The 25,626-nt window shown below is 26.9% G+C and overlaps 1 protein-coding gene across 7 annotated transcripts in view; it reads right to left on the bottom strand.

Moving 5' to 3' along the window:
- LOC122511604 (homeobox protein prospero) overlaps positions 1–25,626 on the bottom strand; it is a 198,420-nt gene that overhangs the window by 144,309 nt on the left and 28,485 nt on the right. The gene's annotated exons all lie outside the window — the stretch shown is intronic.

Here is a 25,626-nt window from a genome sequence, read left to right as displayed (position 1 = left end):
TTTGAACTATTTTCGACCAATTTGCACTATTTTTATACAATTTGATCTTTTTTGACCTTTGCTTTGAACTATTTCGAACCATTTTTGCTATTTGGAACTATTTTTAAACAATTTGCTCTTTTCTGACATTTGCTTTCAACTATTTTGATCTAATTTTGCTATTTTGAACTATTTTGAACCAATTTAAACTATTTTGATCTATTTTTGCTATTTGGAACTATTTTAAACTAATTTCTATATTTTCTACTGTTTTTAACCAATTTGCACTATACTGACCTTTGCTGTAAACTAATTTCAACAATTTTGAACCATTTTTGGTATTTGGAATTATTTTAAACTATGTTAGCTATTTTGAACTGTTTTGAACTATTTTTATCGAATTTTCACTATTTTGTCCTTTGGTATTTTTGCTATTTGGAACTGGTTTGAACTATTTTGATCTATTTTGAACTATTGTTACCTATTTTCACTTTTTTGGCCAGTGCTTTGAACTGTTTTGAAATATTTTTGCTATTTGGAACTATTTTGAACTAATTTTGCTATTTAGAACTGCTTTTTGTGTTTGAAACTGTTTTAAACTATTTTAAAATTTGCTTTAAACAGTTTAAACTACTTTGAACTATTTTAAGTAAATAAACAGATTTTTTTTTAAATAAAAATAAATATAATGAAAGTAAAAATGTGTAATAATAATTATTTTAGTCATTTATTAATATATTGTCTATTAATGATCCTTGAAATAATATTTAAAATGGTTTAAATTTAAACAAATAAAAATGATTTAAATGGGCAAATAAATATTATTATTACTATTATTTAAAGTACATAATTGTTTATACTAATTTTTAAATATGATAGTGGTAAAAAAATGTAATGAACGAATGAATAAAAAAAAAGCACCAGTAATAATTGTAATAATAAAATAATAATGACGTTCATAAAGAGAAAATGAGAAAATAAAATTAAAAACAAAAAAAAAATTGGACAAATAAAGTTGACTTAGCTTTAAACTAATGAATCGCAAATTGAAAAGCAATTTTATTCAAATATCTGCGGCAATAAAAAGTGAATCACAATAAACTTTTATAAAATAATATGTTAATCGATTTAAATCGTTTTAAATTGTTTATCCTTTTTTAAATATTAATGAATTTAATTTCACAAATTCCGATATTGAGAATTATTGTTAATTAAACAACAAAAGATGCATTAATCAGTCACAATAAACTGGGGTATTTAACTTTTACATTTACATGAACATGTATATGTATAAATATATACATGGAAAATATGGATTTTATTACAGACTTCAATTTTTCATTCATTACATGTTAATGAGCAGAGAAAAACGGCACGTATGATATAGAAAGTTGACACATGTTTTTTTTTCAATTTCAATTGTGAAGTGTTAATAAATCTTTTTTTCCGCTAAATTAGACACAATTTTTAAAAGATGAATTGGTAACGATTTTCACGAATAAAGTGTTTTTGTTTTTTTTTTATTTATTTTGTTCTTCTTTTGTTTATTCATTTATTTATTTTTTGTTTGCGAAAATAAACAGGAAATGTCTCTTCGTTGTTTCTTTGTTGTTTTTTCTTTGCATTTTATTTATATTTTATTTTTCTATTAAATTGTTTATTTATTTTTTTGTATTTTATTTATTTCGTTTATTTATATTTTACTGTTAATACTTTATTATTAATTCATTAACAATTGTTTAAAGTATTTTTTCCATTTGTTTTTTTTTTCTATTTTTTTTTTATGACAAATATTTTTATTAAATAGTGAAAGTGTCGAGGCAAAATTTTTTACATGAATGAGCCTTCAATTTCCGCTCTTTTTTTTACAATATATAATGTGATACAAAGGGCGTGAAGCCCATTAAGTTACAAAGATCAAAGTGTAACATTTTCATTGATTTCTATATAATAAGGGACAGTTAATTTTGCCTGTTGCTGTTAATTTCACTACCAATTAAACTTGAAAATATGTAGAATTTTTTTTCCTCCCACCTTATTAACATACTTTTTTAATTACTTAATTAAAAAAATTTTTTTATTCAATTAATTTTTCGAAATTTGTACCTGACAGTTCTTTGAAAATAGAAAATAAGAACGAAAAACTTATTAATAGTTTTAATAGTTTAATTAGTTTAATAATATAATTATTTAACTATTTGATTATTAAAAACTTATTATTTTATTATTAAACTATTTTAGTTTATGTGTTAGAAATAAAATATAAATAATTTAATTGAAACAAATTTAATGGATTTACTTAATTTCTTAATTAGCATTAAATTAGTAAAAATAAATAAATTTAAATTTACTAATTTAATTTGCTAATTTATTTTACTAATTAAATTTACTAATTTAATTTGCTAATTTTCTTTTCTTATTAAATTTACTATTTTTATTTGCTAATTTATTTTACTAATTAAATTTACTCACTAATTAATTAACTAATTAATTAACTTATTAATTTTAACTTACTGATATTTAATTTTGTCAAAAAAAAAAAAATGAATAACAAAACAGAGAAAAGTCTCGCCGAGCAACAAGTAGACGTCGAACAAAAGTGGAAGATTTATTATCAGAGAAAAGAAAGGAGAGAATCTTTAAGAAGAAAAAGTTTTCTCGCCCCCGCTTAAGCGTTTCGGTATCAACAGGTCTTTCCTTTTCTGTGACAGACGGTCTGGAAAATCTTAGGGGAAATCTTGAAGGGTCATGGAGAGAAAGCCTTGCGGCGAGCCTTTGCGTCAACAGATAAGGGATGAATTCTCGACGAGATGCCAGTGGGTGGAGGAGCAAAGATCAGAACTTGAGAAGGAGTTACGAGGAAGAGAAGAAGGAGGAGGAGGAGGAGGAGGGTAAACTTATAGCACTTCTAGCTTCTTGTAACCTGTTGAAGATCCCCATTTCCCCATTTTCAGAAGAGAATGGAAGAGTCTTTACACGAGAATGAAGTGCTTTCTTATATAGGAAAACCCAACGACGACTAAGGGTGGTTTTTGGGGGGGAATTCTTTGCCAATTCTTCGAGAGGGTGAAAATAAGTTTCCCTCTTGGACGAAGACGTGAAAATAGCTATTCGACGATTTTTTTTTCTTTACTTTCACCAAGTGGAAAGGGGTTCTTTGAAGAAGCGATAGCTTTGTTTTTCCAGAGGGTGTGCCAAGAGAGGTTTGAGAAAGAGATTCCCTAAGAGGGAAAATTGATGTCTTAGGAGGAAATTGCTGCGGGCTTTCTTGAAACTTAGCATGTAAAACAATTATTTTGTGTATTTAACGCTGTTGTTTCTACTTTCTCGTGTTTATTTATTTATTAAAAAATACTTTGAAATATTATGAAGTGATTTTGCTAATGGGAACAGTTTTGAACTAATTTCAAGTATTATTAACTATTTTTGCTATTTGGAACTATTTTGAACTATTCTGACTATTGCTTTGAACTATTTTTGATCATTGGAACTATTTTGAACTATTTGAGCTTTTTTTGAACTATTCTGACATTTGCTTTGAACAATTTTGAACTATTTTTGCTATTTGGAACTATTTTTAACCAATCTCAACTATTTTTAAATAATTTTCACTATTATGACCTTTGCTTTGAATTATTTAAAACTACTTTTAATTTTTAAACCTAATTTTGAACAATTTGCGCTCTTCTGACCTTTGCCTTGAACTATTTAGAACTATTTTTGCTATTTGGAAACTATTTTAAACGAATTTAAACTATTTTGAACCATTTTTGTTATTTTTAACTATTTTCGACCAATTTGCACCATTTTTACCTTTGCTGTGAACTATATTCAACTATTTTGAACCATTTTCACTATGTGGAATTATTATGAACTAATTTGAACTACTTTTCAACAATTTTAACTATTTTAACCTTTGCTTTGAATTATTTTGAACCATTTTTCATATGTGGAACTATTTTTAAACAATTTCCACTTTTCTGACCTTTGCCTTGAACTATTTTAAACCGTTTATAATACTATTTGGAATTATTTCGAACTAATTTCAACTATTTTGAACTAATTTCTATTGTTTGTACTGTTTTAACCAATTTGCACTAGTCTGACCTTTGCTGTAAACTACTTTCATCAATTTTGAACCATTTTTGGTATTTGGAATTATTTTGAACTATTTTAGCTATTTTGAACTGTTTTGAACGAATTTCAACTATTTTGAAACATTTTTGCTATTTTAAATTATTATTAACCAATTTGCGCTTTTGTGACCGTTGCTTTAAACTATTTTGAACCATTTTTGCTATTTTGAACTATTTTCGACCAATTTGCACTATTTTTACCTTTGCTGTGAACTATATTAAACTATTTTGTAACATTTTTGCTATTTGGAATTATTTTGAACTAATTTCAACTATTTTTCAACAATTTTAACTATTTTAACATTGGCTTTGAACTATTTTGAACCATTTTTGCTATTTGAAACTATTTTTAAACAATTTTCACTTTTCTGACCTTTGCTTTGAACTATTTTGAACCATTTTTACTATTTGGAATAATTTTGAACAAATTTAAACTATTTTGAACTATTTTCTATATTTTGTACTGTTTTTAACCAATTTGCACTATTCTGATCGTTGCTGTAAAATACTTTCAACAATTTTGAACCATTTTTGGTATTTGGAATTATTTTAAACTATTTTGAACTGTTTCGAACTATTTTTAAATATTTTAAACTGTTTTGAACTATTTCTATCGAATTTTCACTATTTTGTCCTTTGCTTTGAACTATTTTTGCTATTTGGAAACATTTTAATTTAATTTCAAATATTTTGAACTTTTTATGCTATTTTTGAACTGTTTTGGACTATTTTGAAATATTTTGAACTATTTTTACAATTTAAAACTATTTTTAATTTATTTTAAGACTATTTTGGGATAATTTGATCTATTTTTTACTATTTTGACCTTTTTTGAACTAGTTTCAGCAATATTTGCTATTTAAAATTATTTTGAACTACTTTCTAAACAATTTCAAACAAATTTGAACTCTTTTGAACTAATTTCAACGATTTTCAGATATTTTTAATGTTTTAAACTATTTTGAATTATTTTAAACTATTTTGAACTGTTTTAAACAATTTTAAACAAATTTGAACTATTTTGAACTATTTTAAACAAATTTGAACTATTTCGAACCATTTTAAACTATTTTGAACTATTTTGAACTATTTTCATTTAATTTAAACATTTTTAACTATTTCTAATCATTTTAACCAAATACAAAAATAGTAAAAATTTAATTAATTGAAAAAAAATGTATAAATAAATATAAAAGCGAGTAGAAAATAAAAAACAAAATTAGCACTCGAAGAATACTAAACAAAATTGTAATTAAAATAATTATATGTTCATAAATCTTTTCTTACCATGCAAGTACTAATTTCATTTCTTCTTTCAACAACCTTTTTCTCGACTAAAAAAAAATTAATTTCTTTTCTCTCTAACACTCGTTATACATCATAATTCTCACCATCTTGTCACAAGAAATAAAAGTCGCGAAAAAAGAAGAAATTCGCAAAGAATAAAGAAAGAGGAAAATGTTTTGAAAAACCCGCACAAATTTAAGCGCGTGTGAAAAGAGTCTTTTGAGACAGGAGAGAAAAAAAAGTAGAGAACCTACACTAGGGGGTGTAGGATAAAGGACAATACTTTAAAGAGATTGCTTGAAGAAGAAGAAGAAGAAGAAGAGGAAAAAATGGTGTGCTTTAATTCGAAAACCTGGGCGCTGAAAAGTGTCGAAGAAAAGCGCAAGGGAAATTTTCCTGCGGGCTTAAAAAAAAAACTAAGTGGTTACATCTCGTACATGGCAAGTGAGTCAAGTCCACAGGTGTCCGCGGACAATACCTTGGGTACTTGGGAGTGTGTTTAACGACCCACATTCGCGTGAGAGTATCGTTCACGCACACAAAACTTGAAAAATTTCAGTGTTGGTGAGAGAAGACTTTTTCTCTCTCTTAATTTCCGTGTATCATGGGACAAAAGAGAAGAAGAGAGACTCGAGAAAAGAGGGTTTGTGTCCTTTTCCTCTCATTTTCTTCGCGCCTGAGTTAGAATGAGAGAGGGAGTATGTTGTTTCTCTCACTCACTTGCGAATTAAAAAGAAAAGAAGAGGAAGAATAGAGAAAAAAGAAAAGTAACGACAGAAAAAAACAATTCACGACAACGACCAAAGGGGAAACCTTTTTTGCTTGTCTAAGGCTGGGCGAAACAAAGTGAAAAGACTTTCTTTAGTTTCTACTCTCGAGGACAGTTTCAGAAATTTATGCTCGTGTGTGTTTTTTTCCACCCCCCAGACACACATCCCCTCTCTCGTCAACTTTATATATTCACTCACTCGTTCGAAGTGAGAGATAACAGCGCAAAGTGTGTAAATATCTTTATTGTACTCACACAATTTATCCCTCTCTCTCTAATCTTCTAGGATTCTTTTTTTTGTCTTTTTTTATTCACTTCTTCTTTGCTACTTAATTCCTTCTTTTTTATTTGCTTCTTTCTTTATTATTTATCTTTTTTTCGTTTATCTGTTCCATGTTTTTTTCTTTGGCATTAATTTTATATTTTCCTTTTTAATTTACTTTTTCTTTGCTATTTATGTTTTTTTTATTTACTTCTTGTTAAAAAGGTAAATATCAAAGAAAAAATGAATAGCAAAGAAAAGGTAAATAGAAACGAAAAAATAAATAGCAAATTAAAGGCAAACAACAAGGAATGAACAAATAAAAAAGGAGAAAATAAATAGTAAAAGGTCAATTAAATAGCAAAGAAGAAATGAATGAAAAGAAGAAGATAAATAGCAAAGAACAATTAAATAGAAAACAAGAAGTGAAAAAAGAAGAAAATAAATGGCAAATAAGAAGTGAAAAAGAAGAAAATGAATATCAAAGAAAAATTAAACAAAAAAAGAAAATAAATAGCAAAGAAGAAGAAAACAAAAAGGAAATAAGTATGAAAAAAAGAAAACAATAATATTGAGCAAAGAAAAAAATTGTAAAGAAAAATAATAGAAAATTACTAAAGAAAAAAATCTAAAGAAAAATCAGAGAAATAATTAATGTATTTAGTAAAAGAAAAATGTACAAAATAGGAAAATAATCGAAAAGAAAAGAAAAAAAAATTGTAATTCTTGTGGGGGAAACAATTGACCGTAAAAGCAATGTGCCAAATGGCAGAATGAATAGGTGTCATTTCCGTGCGGAAATGAGCGATCGATCACTATATCTATATATACATATTCCCTGTAGGAGCATATCCGGACCAATAAAATTAAATACTTTGGTATATGTTCCTGACCGAGCAGATATTATGTATGTGAATATACATATATATATAGCTATATATGTATATGCGCATCTTGCTCCTAATACTTTGACACCCCATTTTCTGACAAGTCTTTCTCTAGAGGGTGTCTCGGGGCCACTTTTAGGGTGTTTTTGCTTCCTCGATAAACCCAGGGGCATTTACCATCTGCTTTTCATTACCTGTAAAGAAAAAACTGTCCTACACCTGGATTTATAGACTCTGCCAAAAATGTTTACAAAAAATTATGAAAATTTTTTTTTTTATAGAAAAATTCAAGAAAGTATTTTAGAATATAAAATAATTTTGGGTTATGTGTTGAATACACTCATCTTTCAGTAATTGAACTTTCCATGTATTTTTTATACTTTTTTTAAACCAAATTTGAAGAAATTTGAACTAATTTGAATCATTTTTTGCTGTTTGGAATTATTTTGAACTAATTTCAGCAATTTTGAACCATTTTTGCTACTTGAAACTATTTTGACCCAATTGTAACTATTTTCAAACAATTGGCACAATTATGCCCTTTGCTTCGAACTATTTAGAACTATTTTTGCTATTTGGAACTATTTTGAACTAATTTCAACTATTTTGAACTAATTTCTCTATTTTAAACTAATTTGCACTAATTTTACCTTTGCTATAAACAATAGTCAACTATATTGAACTATTTTTGCTATTTGGCAACTATTTTGATCGAATTTAAACTATTTTGAACCATTTTTGCTATTTGAAATAATTTTGAACTAATTTCAACTATTTTGATTAATTTTTGCTACTTGAAACTATTTTGAACCATTTTTGCTATTTTGAACTATTTTTAAACAATTTGCGCTTTTTTGACCTTTGTTTTAAACTATTTAGCATTATTTTTGCTTTTTGGAAAATATTTTGAACGAATTTCAACTATTCTGAACTACTTTTGCTATTCGGAACTATTTTGACGCAATTTCAACTAAATTGAACTAATTTCTCTATTTTAAACCAATTTGCACTAATTTTACCTTTGCTATAAACAATATTCAACTATTTTGAACTATTTATGCTATTTTGAATTATTTTAAACTAATTTCATCTATTTTGAACCATTTTTGCTATTTTGAACTATTTTCGACCAATTTGCGCTTTTTTGACCTTTGTTTTGAACTATTTAGAACCATTTTTGCTATTTGGAACTATTTTGAACCAATTGCAACTATTTTTAAACAATTTCCACTCTTCTTACCTTTGCTTTGAACTATTTCGAACCAATTTTGCTATTTGGAAACTATTTTGATTGAATTTAAACTATTTTGAACCATTTTTGCTATTTTGAACTATTTTTAAACAATTTGTACTTTTTTGACCTTTGTTTTGAACTATTTAGAACCTTTTTTGCTATTTGGAACTATTTTGAACCAATTGCAACTATTTTTAAACAATTTCCACTCTTCTTACCTTTGCTTTGAATTATTTAGAACTATTTTTGCTATTTGGAAACTATTTTGATTGAATTTAAACTATTTTGAACCATTTTTGCTATTTTGAACTATTTTTAAACAATTTGCGCTTTTTTGACCTTTGTTTTGAACTATTTAGAACCATTTTTGCTATTTGGAACTATTTTTAAACCAATTTAAACTATGTTTAATCAATTTAAACTATTTTGACGTTTGCTTTGAACTATTTTGAACCATTTTTGCTATTTGGAACTATTTTGAACGAATTTCAAATATTTTAATCTACTTTTGCTATTCTGAACTATGTTGTAATTATTTTATACCCATTTAAACTATTTCGAACCAATTTATCGAGAGTCTACTGCATTATAAGCATACAGAAAAACAAATATCGACCAGAGTATTAATTTTCTTTAATAAACTCAATTAAAAAAAAAATTCTCCTTCCCCCTTAGAATTGCAATAATAAACAAAAATACACCCCCCATCCAGTCAATTAAAAACCCTATCCCTTTTAATTAAAAAAAACAAAAAACGCCGAATATTTTGTTACAAAATATTAACACACAAAATATAATATATAGAATATTTTAATACGAAAAAAAGGAGAGAAACAAAATTTTTTCAAAAAAAAAATAGAAATTGAAAAAATAGAAGAATGAAGAAAAAAAATGCTAATGGTAAAATGAAAAAAAAACAAAAGGGGAGAGAAAAATATGCAGAATTTCGAGAATGATGTACTATGTATATCGATCTGATATGTGTATGTATATAGGCACACATATAAATATGTAATAAAATATTGCGTTGAATTAGAATCGAATAAAATAAAAATGGCGTGATATTGAATCCTGCAGGCGAAGCAGGAACGTAAACGCAGTTTTTTTTTTCTTTTTTTTTTAAATTCCGCAGTTGCCTCTTCCCTCTGCAAGCCAATGTAAACCAATCGGGCTCCCCGACGTCCATATTCTACGTTAATTATTTTTATTCACGGCTCTGTGCAGAGGAATGCTTTTGGTCCATACTTTATGCACATGCTCTAACACGCATGCATTTCACACGCATACGTCTATAAATATGCATGTATATATACATACCTGCACATAACTATATATATATATATATATATATATATATATATATATATATATATATAGTTAGGTATATATATAAAAAAATATAGTTCTATATAGTTATATTCATCCATATATAGTTATATTTATCCTTATATAGTTATATATCCATATATGGTTATAAAAATAAATATAAGTAAACTTGGGTATGTAGTTTAGTTTTTAATATAATAAATACAAAAATAGTGTATATAGGTATATATTTTATTTTTTAATGTATATATACGTATGGTTCATATGTATATATACAAGCCATATGTGCGCATTCTCGCCAAACTGTGCGGGTTCGTCAAATTTGCACTTTTATTCGTTTACGGCACACAAACGCGTTCAACATTTCTACCTCTCATCGTATATTTGCGCTTACATTCGTCGCTACAAGTGCGCACGTCCTGGAGAATTAATCCTTTATTCATGACCTCATACACAAAAAAGGGTCGAATTTTGTTACAGCAAAAAAAAAAAATATACAGTAATATTGTTTTCCAAAAAAAAGAGAGAAATAAAAAGAAAATTTTTTTAAATTATTAGTAAATTAATTATAGTACACCACGAAAATTACAATTCGTAATTATAAAAGTATTATAAACTATTTTTGCCATTTGGAACTAAAAATATCAATAATTTATAAATTATAAATAATAATATAATAACTATTATAATAAAATTAATAAACAGTATGGTTATTAAATAACAAAATTAATGAACACACAATTTTTCTAAGGATATCAAATTAAGACAAGAAAATAATCAAAAATGTTGTGAAGCAACATTTTTATTCGATTTTTGTCTCAGTTTGATATCCTTAGAAAAATTGTGTCAGTATAATTTAAAAAAAAAAATTTTTTTTAAACTAATAATTGACTGGAATATTTTTTTCCTGAGACAGAGAAATAATTGACATGGAATATATTGAAGGTATTTTGGGAAGAAGTTGCTCTCGGGGTATAAGATTATTGTGAGCAGGGAGGACGATTAAGGACTCGATTGCACACCCGATTTCTCGTGTAGTTTAATTGTTTTCGAAATAGTTGGCCTCGTGAAGGTGTTCGGATTGGAAAATTAACTCCCAGCCATGTAGCAGCTGTGGTCAGAGAGGAGATCGAGCAAGAAATAAATTAACCAGTGAATTCAGTTCAAGAATGTCCAACCCCCCTTCTTGCTAAAGCCGCACCACCCCCATTGGGACCACTCAGAAACTATTTCCCAAGTATACCGAGCGAACCTCCATATAGAAATCTTGTACATGTATATATGTATATGTATTTAGTTATACACTTTTCCGAAATCGGTTTCCATTCGATTAGATATATAAGAAAAAAAATTATTTACATGAATAGACTTTTCAGATTTTATTTCTTATTATATTATTTATAAATAATGAAATCAATACTGTTTTTAAACAAATTGGACTATTTTGACCTTAGCTTTGAAACTAATTTAAACTATTTTGAACCATATTTGTTATTTGGAGTTATTTTGAACTAATTTCAACTATTTTGAACCATTTTTACTATTTGAAACTATTTTAAACCAATTATAACTATTTTTAACCAATTTTCACTAATTTGATTATTTAGAACCATTTTTGCTATTTGAAACTATTTGTAACCAATTTCAATTATTATCTACTATTCTTAATTATTTTGAATTTTTTTTGCTGTTTAAAAACTATTTTATTTGAATTTCAACTATTTGGAACTAATTTCTCTATTTTGAACTATATTAAACTATTTTTAACCATTTTCTCTATTTGGAAATATTTTGAACTAATTTCAACTATTTTGAATTACATTCAACTATTTTGAACCATTTTTGCTATTTGGAACTATTTTAAACTACATTACACTATTTTGAACTAATTTCAACTATTTTGAACCATTTTTGCTATTTGGAAATATTTTGAACTACATTAAACTATTTTGAACTAATTTCAACTATTTTGAACCATTTTTGCTATTTGGAAATATTTTGAACTACATTAAACTATTTTGAACTAATTTCAACTATTTTGAACCATTTTTGCTATTTTGATCTATTTTCAACCAATATGCACTATTTTTACCTTTGCTGTGAACTATATTAAACTATTTTGAACCATTTTTGCTATTTGGAAATATTTTTAACCAATTTGTGCTCTTCTGACCTTTGCTTTAAATTATTTAGAAATATTTTTTCAATTCAAAAAACTATTTTGACTGGATTTCAACTATTTTGAACCATTCTTGCAATTATAAACTATTTTTAAACAATTTGCACTTTTCTGACCTTTGCTTTAAACTAATTACAACTATTTTTGCTATTTGGAAAATATTTTGAACTAATTTGAATGATTTTGAACCATTTTTGCTATTTTGAACTATTTTTGACCAATTTGCACTATTTTTACCTTTGCTGTGAACTATTTTCAACTATTTTGAACCATTTTTGCTATTTGGAATTATTTTTAAACAATTTCCACTCTTCTGACCTTTGCTTTGAACTATTTGGAAACATTTTGACCTATTTTGAACTATTTTTAAATAATTTGCACTTTTCTGACCTTCACTTTGAACTATTTAAAACTATTTTGAAGCAATTTTAATTTTTTAAACTAATTTTTCTATTTTTATCTATTTTAAACTGCTTTTATTCAATTTGCAATATGCTGAATTTGTTTTAAACTATTTAGAACCAATTTGCACTATTCTGTTCTTTACTTTGAACTATTTAGAACTACTTTTGCTATTTGGAAGTATTTTTATCCAATTTCAACTATTTTTAAAAAATTTGCACTATTCTGACCTGTGACTTTGAATAATTATTTACTATTTTTAATTTTTTTGCACTAGTTGTGCTATTTTTAAACTATTTTAAACTAATTTTAATTAATTTGATCTATTTTTGCTATTTTGAACCAATATTAACGAATTTGCACTATTATGACTTTTGCTTTGAACTATTTAGAACTATTTTTGCTATTTTCAAACAGTTTTAACTATTTCCATCTTTGCTTTGGATTATTATCTACTATTTTTAATTATTTTGAACTAATTTTGCTAGTTTGAAACTATTTTGAACTAAATTCAACAACTTTGATCTATTTTTGCTATTTGGATCTTTTTTGAACTATTTTAAACTATTTTGAACTTTTTTTGATATTTTTAATTATTTAAACCTGAATTTGCACTATTTTTACCTTTGCTTTGAAATATTTAGAACTATTTCTTGCTATTTGGAACTATTTTGCACTAATTTCAACTACTTTAATCTTTTTTTTTTCTATTTGGAACTATTTTGAACTAATTTAAACTATTGTGAACTTTTTTTCTCTATTTTTCTCTATTTTGAACTATGTATTTTAAACTATTTTAATTTTTTAGAGTTCTAAATCGAAACTTCTTTGACTTTTGTATTGATCTATTTTCAATTATTTTGAATAAAGGAGAAAGAAAGCTCTCTCTTTCTCTCTCTCTTACTTTTTCTCCTTTTCTTTTCCTCTCTCGCAGCCTCTCCCTCCCTCCCTCACTTTTTCACTCTTGTTTGCTCGTTTTCTACTTGAACAATTATTATAGAGCCCATCCCTATTCTTTCCGATGGCTAGGCTCAGCCTAAGAGCTCTCTTTGCAACGGCCATCACGACCCACATACGTAACACAACTCTTATAACATGGTACTTTATGTCATGCAAGTAGTTGCGAAGGACGATTACAGTTCACGTGGGATGACGTATTGTTTTTATTGTTATCATACTTTTTTTACCCACTGCAAATAACATTACTCCATTTACTTTTGTTTCTTTTATTTTTTCATCAAACTTCTCCGCCTTTTTCTCTCATCCATTCCTTTATTTTTCCATTATATTTAGTCTTCTTTTCTCAATAAAAAAAAATTTTCTCCAAGTTTGTCCCAGTTCTGCAAATATTAATTCTATGGAGAAAATAAAGTATGAAATTCGCTATAGAGAATCGAATTCGAAAAAGAAAATTAAATATTCAGTATTTAGTAATTTAAATTAGTGGATATTGAGAAATTAAATTTATAAACAATTTTTATAAATTACTTAGAATTAGAATTTATGATAGTTAATTAATTTTTTTTCTTCTTCCATGAAATTAGTGAAATGTCATCAACTTTTAATTTAATTACTAATTTTCGAATTGAGAGCTTCTTGAGAACTTGATTTTGCAATTTTCGACGTTTAGAAAAAAATCCTTCCCTTTCTGTCTTTTTTTTTTTTTGAAAACTCGTCGAAAATTCACTTGATCCTTGATGAAAGAATGTAAGCGGCTCAAAAATGTGGATGCACGAATGTCTGAAGGAGAAAAAAAAGAGAGAAAGCATAAAAGGTGGGCGGCCAATGCTCTTCAAGAAGGGAAACAAATTTTACAAGCAAGCGGTTAAAACTCACTTTGAAAATGGAATTGACTCGACTTTTGAAAAATCCCCTTCATCCACAATCTCGTAACATCCCAAGTATCCTGTATCTACACGATGTATATCATCTTTTCTGCAATTGTGAGAAGCTACTTCTCTGGAAATTTGAAAAATTTTCAAGTACGCTTTTCTATTTTCTTTTTTTTTCTCTCCTCATTCTTGAAAATATTCTGCAAATAAATCGACTCTAAAAAGTCAAAATAGTGCCATAATTGATTTAGAGTAGTTCAAAATAGTTTTAAAATGTTCAAAAATAGCAAAAAAAATAAAAAATAAAGTTCAAAATGAAGCAAATAGCGAAAATAGTTCAAAAAAGCTCAAAGTAAGAGAAAAAAATAATAAAATTTTTAGAATAAGGATAAAAGAGAGAAGGGGGTGGAGAGAGTAAAAGAGAAAGAAAGAGTAAGAGAGAGAGAGAGACAAAAAAACTCTCTCAACCCTGGAAAAGAGTCTAAGAGAAAGAAAAAAAAGAAGGAAGGAGACAGTTGAATGTAAAAAGGTATATAGTCGAGATGGGAGTCAAATCAAAAGGGGAGAAATGGTATATATGGATGAGAATGAAAAGTTTGACCGGACGCAGCAACTATACAATGCAATGCGAACCACTCGCCAACCACGTTCAACCACCCCGTAATCTACCCCCATTGTAGAATCAATCAATATTGTTTTACATCGCGAGACGCGAGACGCTCTCCCTATATGCCAAATACAATTCCACATTTTTTAATGCATTAGCCAATCACGGGGAAGTTTTCTTTTTTTTTCCACACTTTTTTTTATTCCATCTTTCATCTCCTACTGTGCCTCTTTTACAAGTATTTCTAATTTCCTTATAAGCAAATATTTATTAAACAAATATTCTCGACTCATTAGCCTCATTATTGAGACTATTTGGAACTTATATAAAAAAATTTTAAACCAATTTGCCCTTTGCTTTGAACTATTAAGGACTATTTTCACCATTTGGAACTATTTTAAACCAATTTCAACCAATTTCAACTATTTTGAACTATTTTTGGAAATTTTAAACTGTTTGAAACGTATGTGAACTATTTTGAACTAATTTAAACTATTTGGAACGAATTTGAACTACTTTGAACTAATTTTAACTATATGAAACAAATTTCAACTAATTTAAACTATTTGAAACGAATTTGAACTACTTTGAACTAATTTTAACTATATAAAAAAAATTTCAACTATTTTGAACTAATTTAAACTATTTGAAACCAATTTGAACTATTTTGAACTAATATAAAATATTTGAAACGAATTTGAACTATTTTAAATTAATTTAAACTATTTTAAAGCAATTTGCACTATTCTGACCTTTGCATTGAAATATTTAGAACTATTTTTGTCATTTGGAACTAGTTTGAACTAATTTCAACTATTTTAAACTATTTTTGCTATTTGGAACTATTTTGAACCATTTTTGCTATTTGGAACTATTTTTAAACCAATTTTAAATATTTAAAATTACTTTCTCTATTTTACACGAATTTAAACTATTTTGAACTATTATAAATTATTTAAAATCAATTGGTACCATTATGACCTTTGCTTTAAACTATTTAGGACTACTTTTGTCATTTGGAATAATTTTGAACCAATTTCAACTATTTTGAACCATTTTTGCTATTTAGAACTATTTTGTGAACCAATTGCAACTATTTTAGAACATTTTGATCTATTTTGACCTTTGCTTCGAACTATTTTGAACCATTTTTGCTATTTGGAACTATTTTTAAACCAATTTAAACTATCTTTAAACAATTTAAAGTTTTAAACTATTTTGACGTTTGCTTTGAACTATTTTGAACAATTTTTCCTATTTGAAACTATTTTTAAACAATTTGCGCTCTTCTGACCTTTGCTATGAACTATTTAAAAATATTTTTTCTATTTTGAACTATTTTAAACTATATTTCCTATTTGAAACTATTTTGAACTAATTTTTCTACTTTAAACTATTTTAAACCATTTTGCACTACTTTCACTTTTGCTGTAAACTATTTTTAACTATTTTGTATTATTTTGAACCATTTTTGCTATTTGGAATTATTTTAAATTAATTTAAACTATTTTGAACCATTTTTGCTATTTGGAATTATTGTGAACTAATTTCAACTATTTTTAACTCTTTTTTTTATTTGAAACTATTATGAACTAATTTGAACTACTTTGAAATCATTTTAAACTATTTTAAACTATTTTAAACCATTTTAAACTATTTTAAACTTTTTAAACCAATTTTCACTATTATGACCTTTACTTAGAACTATTTAGAACTATTTTAGAAATTTGGAATTATTTTGAAACAATTTTATCCATTTTTGCTATTTGCAACTATTATGAACTAATTTTTCTATTTTAAATTATTCAAAATAAATTTGAATTATTTTGAAGAATTTTGAACTATTTTTAACGTATTTGCACTATTTTGACCTTTGCTTTGAACAATTTAGAAATATTATTTTACTGTTTGGAATTTTTTTTTATCGATTTAAAACTATTTTTTTTATTTTAAACTATTTTAAACTAATTTGCACTGTTTTGAACTATTTTGAAACATTTAGAACTATTTTGAAGTAAATACCATGGTATTTACTTCATTAATTAACTGCATTTAATTAACCTAAATATAAATTATTTAATATAAGTAAATATTAATTGGATAATAATAGACAAATAATCGGTTATTCGAATCATATAAATTTTTATCAGTGTTTAATAAATAAATTATATAAATAGAAGAATAATTAATTATATAAATATACAAAAAGAATAATAAATAATATAAATATATAAAAAAATAAATTTTTTTATGCTAAACAAATAAACAAATAAAACAAATAAAAATGAATCATAAGCACACAAAATATGATAAATAGCAAATTTTTTTTTCTTTTTTTTATTTGCAAAGTTATCAATTGTCTTTTGCAGGTAAATTATTTAGTACTCGATTCCTGCAATTTTTGAGTATTTTGTTACACTTTTGATTCTTTTTTGCTGATGTAATAACTGATTGTTATTGAAATACAATTTTTTTTCTGCAAATTTCTTTATATTTATTGCAAATTTCTCTTAAGTTGTTTACAATCCTTTTTCTATGATCTAAATTACCCTCGAATATTCGATTGCCTAATAGTGATAAACCTACAATTTTTTTCCTTTTTTATTACTTTTTCAAAAAAGTCCTTGTTTTTATTTTCAGGAATTGCGGATTCATTTTCACCTCCTGTCGATAAGTCTCTTGTCAATTATTAAAAATTATTTAGTTTCTAGCTGTAAATTTGCGTAATTTTTTTTAAATATTAAATTGATTTTGATCAGATTTTGTATATTATTAAAAAAAAGGATTAAATTAAGGAAAAAAAAATTCAAAAAATGGAAATTTGATTTTTGAAAGAAGAAAAAAAAATGAGAATGGGAAGATATGAAGAACGCGAGACAATCTGTTTCCTGTTCGGTTGGCGACGTCGGCTCACCCACGCGCGATGACGCTGAATCAGGATTCATCTCCCTCTTTAATTATCCTTCTCCCCTTTTCTCGCTACTCTTCTTTGCCTCCGTCATTTTTCTTTTATGTCAACAGAAAAAAAAGAAAAAAAAAAAAATTACAGAAAGTCCCCCGGTCTTCGATAAGAAATTATCTTCGAGAGCACACTTCTTGGTTGTGCGGCGCAGGAACCGGAAATCACTTAAAACGATAAAAACAATATCTCACAAGACAACTTTTTTCTCTCTCTTTCTCTCTCTCTTTTAAAACAGTCTGTCTTTTTCTCTCATTCTCATTTTTGCAAAAATCCGTAATATTTCAATTTTTCTGTATTTTCACTTTAATTTTTAGTTTCTTTGCGGGTTTCAATTATTTTCGGTTTTCAATAAATAATTAATAAATAAATAATACCTGTATTTATTTTTTTATTTATTAAATAAATTAATGAATAAAATAAATATTAAAAAATATAATTATTAAGAAAAAAAAAATTACAGAATTTTAATCGGTATTTAATTTTTTGATCATCTGAAGAAATTGTTTACTTTAATCAAAAAAATTTTGGACAGCAATGTATTTATTTGGTTGATTCATGCAAATGGAGGGGGAGGGGGGTAAAAAGGGAAGTAAAAGGAATTAAAAAAAAAGAAAATAGAGAAAGAAATTAAAAAAAAAGAAAATAGAGAAAGAAATTAAAAAAGAAAATAAACAAAGGAAAATAGAAAATAAAATAAAGAAAAATAAAAAATAAAGAAAATGAAGAATAAAAAAATTTGTTCATGAAAAAATCCACTCCAGCTTAGTATTACATGACAAAACTCTTTGAGGAACAAAGTATTTACCTGAATACATATCACGTTTGAGTGAGAGCCTTGACGGCATCCTGTGCTCACGGCGTTGATTAATCTCTCGTTCGATACCCAGCGTTATATTATAAGCGAGGTGGGGGAGTGTGGGGGGGGAAACGATGGGGAACGGTAAGGTAGTTGATGATTGGTAGCATATGGAGAAGATGAGGGCGAGAGGTAAAAGGAGAGGACGTCATACAACTCGATTTGTGGACGAGAGGAGGGAAGAGGGAAAGAGAGTGAGAGAGGAGAGAAAAAGAGAATAGAAGAAGAGACGAGAAGAAAAGAGAAGAGAAGATAGATTGAAGAGAAGGGAAGGGAGGAGAAGAGAAGAAAAGGAGATTACTCGCGAAACAAGTCATCGTGAGATCGCGACTGGTATTTTTTTTTCTTCTTTTTTTTTTTTGTTGAAGGAGGAGAGTGGGAGAGGCGGATAAAAAGGTGGGAGAGGTAGAAAAAGGAGGTGGAGGTTAGGAAGCGCTAAATGGCCGACGTGAATGGCGACTTCAACAATAGAATTTGCAAACATTCTTCCTGAATTATATCGAGAGAGATATATATATTCACTTCATCGTGATCGTTAATAGAAACACACCGGATCTTCGCTCACTGAATCTCCAGTCGATCATTCCTCTATTTTCTGTTTAATTGTCAATTCTCAATATCAATTATATATCGAATCGCAGAAAATAAAAAAAATTCTTCGCTCCATTATTATACAAATTTGCCTCTTCTAATTGCCTCATGTTTTGTATTTTAAATAACTCGGCGTAGTTAATTTATTTTCTATTCACAATATTTATGGTTGTAATGTAATTAAACAATTATATTAATTAATAGTTCATTAGTAAAGAATATATTAATTAATAATATTCAAAAAGTTGTAAATATGCCGAAAAAATTAATGTATTCAAGGTTGGACCTCATAGTCAGGGTACAATCCTGACTATGTGGTCCAATTTTGACTACATTTATTTTTTTCTGACCCTGATTAATATTATACAACATTGTATAATAATAATGCTAAAAATAATAAAATTTGAACTGTTTTTAAAACTATTTTTATCCAAATTAAAATATTTTAAACTAATTTCAATCATTTTCAAAAAATTTACGACTATTTTTGCTATTTCAAACTATTTTGAACCAATTTCAACTATTTTGAACTATTTTAGGTATTTGGAACAATTTTAAACTAATTTTTCTATTTTAAATTATTTAAAACCAATTTGCACTATTTTGACCTTTGCTGTGAACTATTTTCAACTATTTTGAACTAATTTAAAACTATTTTGAACCAATCTTAACTATTTTTAAACATTTTGCACTATTTTGTCCATTACTTTGAACTTCTTAGAACTATTTTTGCTATTTGGAAATATTTTGAACAAGATTAAACTATTTTGAACAATATTTGCTATTTTAAACTATTTTGAACTAATTTTTCTATTTTAAACTATTTTAAATTTATTTGCAGTATTTTTACATTTACTGTGAACTATTTTCAACTATTTTAAATTATTTTGAACCAATCTTGCTATTTGGAAGAATTTTTAATTAATTTCAATAATTTTCAAAAAATTTTCACCAATTTGTACTATTCTGACCTTTCCTTTAAACAATTTTCATTCACTTTCAACTATTTTGAACTATTTTTGCTATTTGAAGCTATTTTGCACTAAGTTTAACAATTTTCATTTGCTTCGAACTATTTTGAATCAATTTCAACTATTTTTGCTATTTATAATTATTTTGAACTATTTTTGCTGTTTAAAACTATTTGTAATTAGTTTCAACAATTTTCATAAATTATTAACGAATTTAAACTACTCTGAACAATATTGAACTAATTTAAACTATTTTAAAAACCATTTTTGCTATTTGGAACTATTTTGAACCAAATGCAACTATTTTTAAAGAATTTTAACTATTTTACCATTTGCTTTGAACTATTTCGAACTATTTTTGCTATTTGGAACTATTTTGAACTAATTTAAACTTATTTTGAACTAATTTCTCTATTTTAAACTATATTTTAATATTTTGAATCAATTTTCACTATTTTGAATTTGCTGTGAACTATTTGAACTATTTTGAACCATTTTTGATATTTGGAATTATTGTGAACTAATTTCAATTATTTTGAACTATTTTTGCTATTTGGAACTATTTAGATCTAAGTTAAACTTATTTTCAACTAATTTTACTATTTTAAACTATATTTTAAATAAATTTGCACTATATTGACATTTGCTGTCAACTATTTTGAACCATTTTAAATATTTAGATAATTTTGACCTTTGCTGTGAACTATTTAGAACTATTTTTGCTATTTGGAATTATTTTTGAACCAATTTCAACAATTTTAAGCTATTTTAAGCTATTTTTGCTATTTTGAACTATTTTGAAATTTTTTGAACTATTTTGAAATTTGTTGAACCATTTTGAATTATTTTGAACTATATTGAAATTTTTTGAACTATTTTGAAAAATTTTTAACCAATTGGATTCAAAATTTACTTAATCAGTTCTTAAGCCTAAAAATAGACTAATTTTTAATCAATTTACTGTTAATATGTTTTATTCTTAACTAAACTTTTAATTTCAACTTTTAATATTAACTAAACAGTAAAAATGAAGTCTGAAACCGTTAGGTTTCAGATTTTATTTTTCCTGTTTTATTAATATTTATCGATTGGAAAAATCGTCGAATTACAAATTTACAAAGATTAATTAAATAATTCATATATAATTCTATGATAAATATATATTCGAGGAATGAAATATACGTATAATGAAATAATTTCGAATTTGATAAACTTGATTAGAAATTAGAATCCGATTGTATATAAAGATGTGAAGAAAATTGTATATGTGTTTAATCAATTATCTAATCCAAAGGATTTCGTACATCCTGATTTGAAAGGGGGCTTATGCGGTAACATATGCGTATGCAAGATTACGTGACGCATGTGTCATGCGGTTTGCGAGACGTCGTACTTGACACGTGAGAACGATTCCACGTCTGACAGTCGTTATCGAATCTGAGGCTTTTCCGGTTGGCGATACACCACTTAAAACTAAAAATTCCACATATATAATACTATATTGATTCGTCCAACAATCGTTATTTGCATTTTGCGACATTCGTTTTGAGAAAAAAAAATTTTTTTTTTCTGTATTTTTTTTTTTAATGGAAAAACAAATTAGAAAAAAATAGTTTTATTCGAATTTATGATTAACTATAAGTAGTAAATAAAAGAGAAAATAAAAGAGATTAGTAAATAGAAGAAGAAAATAAAAAATATAAAATTAAATGTTAGTAAATAAAATAGAAAATAAAAGAGATTAGTAAATAGAAAAAGAAAACAAAAAATAGAAAATAAAAAACAAAATAGAATAGAGAATAACAAATCAGAGAAAAATTGTCTTTGTGAAGAAATTCTTCATTCGTCTTGCCCATTAAATACAACGCGTTGTAAATATTCAAAGACTCGAAATTTATACCAACACACATACACAATATGGGGAATTGGATCAAGCGAAAAAATACATTTACTCTTGCCTCATGTTTTTTTTTTTTTTTGAGAAAAGTAAAGATTTCTCAAATATAAAGAGAAGACATGGAAAAAAAAGAAGGGAAAAAAGAATGTAAAAATAAAGAGAAGACAATTACTTTGAACGGATGGTTTGTTTGTTGCGGTATATATGAAAGTGTGAGAGAGGGGTTGGAAATCAATTAAGTGAGATATGAGAGAGAGAGTGAGAGATAGTAAAGAGAGAGGGCCGCCTTGTATGATAATGCATTGTAACCTCAACGTTGAACGATACAGTAAAGGAAGAGTCAGATGATAAATCGGGAGAGGATGGTTCTTACTTTGCATTCCTTTGTGGGAAAAAAAACCCTCCATCTATCGTGTGGCTTGTCGTCAGTTCACTCTCTCCTCCTCCTCCACCTCCTCTCAGCATCCTTCGTGTACATCTTCCTCGGGTGCCCTCTTCAAACTTGAACTAACGCCCGAGGTTTTAATGCACTTGTCTACTTGAGATGCGTTTCATAAAGACACGTATATTCCGAATGCTGTTGAACGTGTGTCTCTTTCCTCCCCCCCCCTTCACTTCTTTTACCCCCTTCTTGTCAAGTGCTCTCCTTTCTGTTACTCTCTTTCTTTCTCTCTCTCAAATGAGAAATAGAGTTTCAGAAATAAAAAAAAAGTGAGTATAGACTCAAAGAATTTTCATGAAAGGAGAAAAGATGATAAACTCATAAAAGGAAATGAAGGAAAATCTTATTCTCTTTATTTTTGTATTTTTTCTTCTTTATAAAGTGAATATGGGAAAACAAAAAGAATAAGAAGAAGAAGAAGAAAGAAGAAAATAAAAGAGAAGATATTTTGTCTTCTCTTGTTAAAATGGGTAAACAAAAAGAAAGAGAGGAAAAATAAAATCAAAGAGAATAAGGTGAAAGAAAGAGAGAAAAATAAAATTAAAAGAAAAAAGGAGCGAGGACAAAACAAAATGAGAGGAAAACAAACAGAAAGAGAGAAAAAAGAAAGAAATTGGAGAAAATGGAAAAAGGATAGAGAAAGAAGAAGAAGAAGAATAAGGAAGAGGAAACAGAAGAGTAAAAGTAAAAGAGACAGAGAGAGAGAGGAAAAGAAAAAAAAGAGACAAAAAGAAAATTAAAGGAAAAAAAGAGCGAGGACAAAACAAAAAGAGAAGAAAAGAAAAAGAAAGAGAGAAAAAAGTGAGAAATTGGAGAAAATGGGAAATAGGATAGAGACAGAAGAAGAAGAAGAAGAAAGAGGAAAAAGGAGAATGAAAGAGGTGGAGAGAGAGGAAAAGAATAAGAAAAGAAAACGTAGAAGAAAAAAAGAGAAAAAAAATTAATGGAAAAAAGGAGCGAAGAAAGAAAGTAAAGAAAACGTAGAAGAAAAAATGAGACAAAAAGAAAATTAATGGAAAAAAGGAGCGAGGACAAAACAAAAAGAGAAAAATCGAAAAAGACAAAAAAGCGAGAAGAGAAAGAAGAAATAATGCAAAGAAATATTGAAAATAAAAGGAAAAGAGAGAGAAAGAAAGAGAAAAACAGAAAAATGAAGAAAAAGCGATAAGTAGAAAGAAAAATGGAGAAAAAATGAGATAGAAGAGAAAACAGAGATTTTGAGAAAGAGAAAAAAGAAAGGATAACGAAAAAGGGAGAAGAAAAGAAAGAAAAATTAGGAGGAGAAAGAAGAAAAGTGAGGTAAAGAATAAAAAATGAGAAGGAGAAATAAAATGTAACAAGAGCGAGAGGAGGAGATGAAGAAAAAGAAAAAGGAATGAAAAATTAGAATGAAAGAAAGAAGATAAAGAGTGAAAAAAGGATAAGAAAATGGATAACAATGAAGAATAAAAAATAATAAAGGATAAGAGAGAGAGAGAGAGAGAGAGAAAATGAAGAAAATAGAAAAGAAAAATTGAGATAAGAAAGAGAGAGAAAACTAAAAATATCCAAAAAAAGGAAGAGAGGAAACGAAAAAGACATGAGAAAAAAGAGAGAAAGAGAAGATTAAAGGATTAGAGAAGAATAGAAAAAAGAAGAATAGAAGGAAGAAAAGAAGAAGAAAAGAAAAGAAACCGAGAAAGAGAGAAAACGGAAAAAAGGAGAAAATAGGAAAAGAAAGAAATGAAAAAGAATGAAAAAAGGAGAGAAAAAGAAGAGAGAGTAGAGGAAGAGGGAGAATAAAGAATAAAATAAAAATAAATAAATAAATAGAAATAAAAAGATAGTGAAAAAGAAAGGAGAAAAAAGTTGAAGAAAAGAAAAAGATATTGAAGAAGGAGAAGAGAAAGAGATGAAGGAGATAAAAAATGGATGCAAAAAGAGAAAAAGGAAAGGAAAACGAAAGATGAGAAAGAGAGAAATAAAAGTAATAAATAAGTGACAGAAAATGGTAAAAACGGACAAAAAAATTTGGAAAAAAATGAAAGAGAATAACAAAAAAGCGAGAAAACTAGTGAGAGGGAAAGAGAGAGGGAAAAAAGGGAGAAAAAACTAGAAGAGAGAGAGAGAGAGAGGGGGGGGGAAGAGAATAAACCAAAGAAGAGAGAGAGTAAAAAAGAGAGAAAACAAAACTAGAGAGAAAAAGAGAGAAAGAGAATGAAAAATGAAGAGAAGAAAAAAAGGCGAAGAGACGAAAATAAAGAAAGATTAAAAAAGAAGAGAAACATTGCAAAAAGAGGAAAGTAAGAGAGAATAAGAAAAAAAGAAAGGAAAAAGGAAACCAGAAATAGAGGAGAAAAAAGAAGGAGAGATATAGAGAAAAAAGGAAAGAAAGAAATAGAGAAAAAAAGAAAGAAAATTAGTGAAAAAGAGAAAACAAGAAATAGAGGAAAAAATAGAAAACGGAAAAGAAAAAAGAAAAGATTGAGAGAAAGAGAGATTGAAAGAGGTAGAGAAAGAAGGAGAGAGGAAAGTAAAGAGCTCGAGAAGAAAGCAACGACCATATACACACATACCTAACGAGATAAAATGCATTTTAAAATTCCCAAGCTTATACACTGCAATGAGAGACAGAGAGGCAAAATGAGTCTGAGATTCACTTTGCACGCACATCTATATAATCCTAAGCGCGTGGGGCATGTTCGTGAGAAAAAAAGAGAAGAAAAAGTGCACGAAGATGAAAAAATAAAAGAATCCATTCTCGGAATAAGAGAGGAAAGCTTTGTCCATCGTGTGCTCATGTAACGTGCAATGAAGTCTTTATCCCCTGCTATATAATATATACATATACGCTATATGCCCTTTGAGGAAAATAATAAAACCACAAAGCCCTCATGATTGTTCATCTCTGGGGATTATTTGTCATATATCCCCGTTTACACGATTATATAAAATCTTCTCAAAAAAAAAAATAAATAAATAAAATAAAATCTTCTTTTCTTATACAACAATCCTCGACAATATTTTC

Source organism: Leptopilina heterotoma, unplaced genomic scaffold (genome assembly GCF_015476425.1).
Source record: "Leptopilina heterotoma isolate Lh14 unplaced genomic scaffold, ASM1547642v1 Lhet_88, whole genome shotgun sequence".
NCBI lineage: Eukaryota > Metazoa > Arthropoda > Insecta > Hymenoptera > Figitidae > Leptopilina > Leptopilina heterotoma.
The sequence above is the reverse complement of the archived record's forward strand: the minus strand, read 5'-3'. Positions and strand labels throughout refer to the sequence as shown.